The 2,404-nt window shown below is 39.7% G+C and overlaps 1 long non-coding RNA gene across 1 annotated transcript; it reads right to left on the bottom strand.

The window, feature by feature from the left end:
- Window positions 1-895: 895 nt before the first annotated feature.
- LOC116355531 (uncharacterized) lies at window positions 896-1,559 on the bottom strand. Its single transcript, XR_004204570.1, has 2 exons — window positions 1,363-1,559; window positions 896-932 (listed from the first exon to the last, which is right to left on the bottom strand). It is a non-coding gene; the product is annotated as an uncharacterized LOC116355531 (long non-coding RNA).
- Window positions 1,560-2,404: the final 845 nt, after the last annotated feature.

Genomic DNA, 2,404 nt, shown 5'->3' with positions numbered 1-2,404 from the left:
TTCTAGACATCATTGAACTGGATTCATTATCATCAACCCCGGACTGTCTTGTCTGATTACGCACACCTGGTTACCATTTCCCCCGATTAGTATGTTATATATAGTTGAAGTCAGAAGTTTACATACGCCTTAGCCAAATATATTTAAACTCAGTTTTTCACAATTCCTGACATTTAATCCTTGTAAGAAATGCCCTGACTTAGGTCAGTTAGGATCACCACTTTATTTTAAGAATGTGAAATGTCAGAATAATATTAGAGAGAATGATTTATTTCAGCTTTTATTTATTTCATCACATTCCCAGTGGGTCAGAAGTTTAAATACACTCAATTAGTATTTGGTAGCATGGCCTTTAAATTGTTTAACTTGGGTCAAACATTTTGGGTAGCCTTTCACAAGCTTCCCACAATAAGTTGGGTGAATTTTGGCCCATTCCTCCTGACAGAGCTGGTGTAACTGAGTCAGGTTTGTCTGCCTCCTTGCTCGCACACGCTTTTTCAGTTCTGACCACAAATGTTCTATAGGATTGAGGTCAGGGCTTTGTGATGGCCCCTCCAATACCTTGACTTTGTTGTCCTTAAGCCATTTTGCCACAACTTTGGAAGTATGCTTGGGGTCATTGTCCATTTGGAAGACCCATTTGCGACCAAGCTTTAACTTCCTGACTGATGTCTTGAGATGTTGCTTCAATATATCCACATAATTTTCCCACCTCGTGATGCCATCTATTTTGTGAAGTGCACCAGTCCCTCCTGCAGCAAAGCACCCCCACAACATGATGCTGCCAGCCCCATAATTCACGGTTGGTATTCTGTCCTTGAGTTGCGTTCCCATGCAAAACAAGACAGATAGCTAACAACTAAGTCAACAATAAAACTCCCAAGGCGTGACTTTTCTTGAATGAATATATTGAAAACGTTTATGTTGTGAAACTGCAAAATACAGAAAAGAATATACTTTAGTATTCAATTCACACCGACATACTGTAGCTGTACATTAAACATTTGAAGTTACATAAATACAAAGCACGTGCTAAGGTACCATGCATCTGGCATGATGCCAAACCATATAGCTAATTGTTACTCATATGGTAATTGGCTCCTTTCATTACTCTAATGTACAACCATTTATGTAGAATAACAAAGCATATTACACTAGGAACAGTAACAAAACTACAGTATTGTATATTTTACAATTCGTTTGCATGACGCACGAGCAAAGTAATACAGCTAACGACATACATTTAAAGGCATTGCAATTTGTGAGTAAATGCAACCAATATTGATATGTAAGCAACTCTATCAATACAAGATTATCAAAACAAGATTATCATCATTAGCTAAATGCTTGAATCGAACTTACAAACAAATATTTCCAAGGCTGAAGCGTGACAAGAAATAACCGAAAGACCTGCACCGTAGCGTTGTTTGTAGCTGCTTCTTTGCGTGCAAAACTAATTCTGTACTTCCTGTTTGCGTCGTCTTTCTAAGTACCAGAAAACTCCACTAGGGGGCGAATAACACCATTGAACACAATGAAAATCCAATTTAACCATTGTAATAAAATAATCTGTTACCTTCTAACAGGATGGCAGCACAGTTGGGATGGTGTTCTTCGGCTTGCAAGCCTCCCCCTTTTTCCTCCAAACATAACGATGGTCATTATGGCCAAACAGTTCTATTTTTGTTTCATCAGACCAGAGGACATTTCTCCAAAAAGTACGATCTTTGTCCCAATGTGCAGTTGCAAACCGTAGTCTGGCTTTTATATGGTGGTTTTGGAGCAGTTGTAACGGCGTTCTTTGTTTGTAGAAAGAGAGTCGGACCGAAATGCAGCATAGTGGTTACTCATGATTTTTAATGAATGAAAAGTGACGATACATGAAATAACTTATGAATACGAAAAACAACAAACGGAACGTGAAACCTAACTACAGCCTATCTGGTGAACACTACACAAAGACAGGAACAATCACCCACGAAATACAAAGTGAAACTCAGGCTCCCTAAATACGGTTCCCCATCAGAGAAAACAAGAATCACCTGACTCTGATCGAGAACCGCCTCAGGCAGCCAAGCCTACACTCGACACACCCCTAATCAACCACAATCCCAATGCCTACAAAACCCCCCAATACGACAACACAATAACCCATGTCACACCCTGGCATGAACAAATAATTAAAGAAAACACAAAATACTAAGACCAAGGCGTGACAGCAGTGGCTTCTTCCTTGCTGAGTGGCCTTCCACATTGTGTTGATATAGGACTCGTTTTACTGTGGATATAGATACTTTTGTACCTGTTTCCTCCAGCATCTTCACAAGGTCCTTTGCTGTTGTTCTGGGATTGACTTGCACTTTTTGCACCAAAGTACGTTTATCTCTAGGAGACAGAACGCGTC

This window comes from Oncorhynchus kisutch, linkage group LG20 (genome assembly GCF_002021735.2).
Source record: "Oncorhynchus kisutch isolate 150728-3 linkage group LG20, Okis_V2, whole genome shotgun sequence".
NCBI classification, from domain to species: domain Eukaryota; kingdom Metazoa; phylum Chordata; class Actinopteri; order Salmoniformes; family Salmonidae; genus Oncorhynchus; species Oncorhynchus kisutch.
This window is presented reverse-complemented; position numbering and strand designations above follow the sequence as displayed.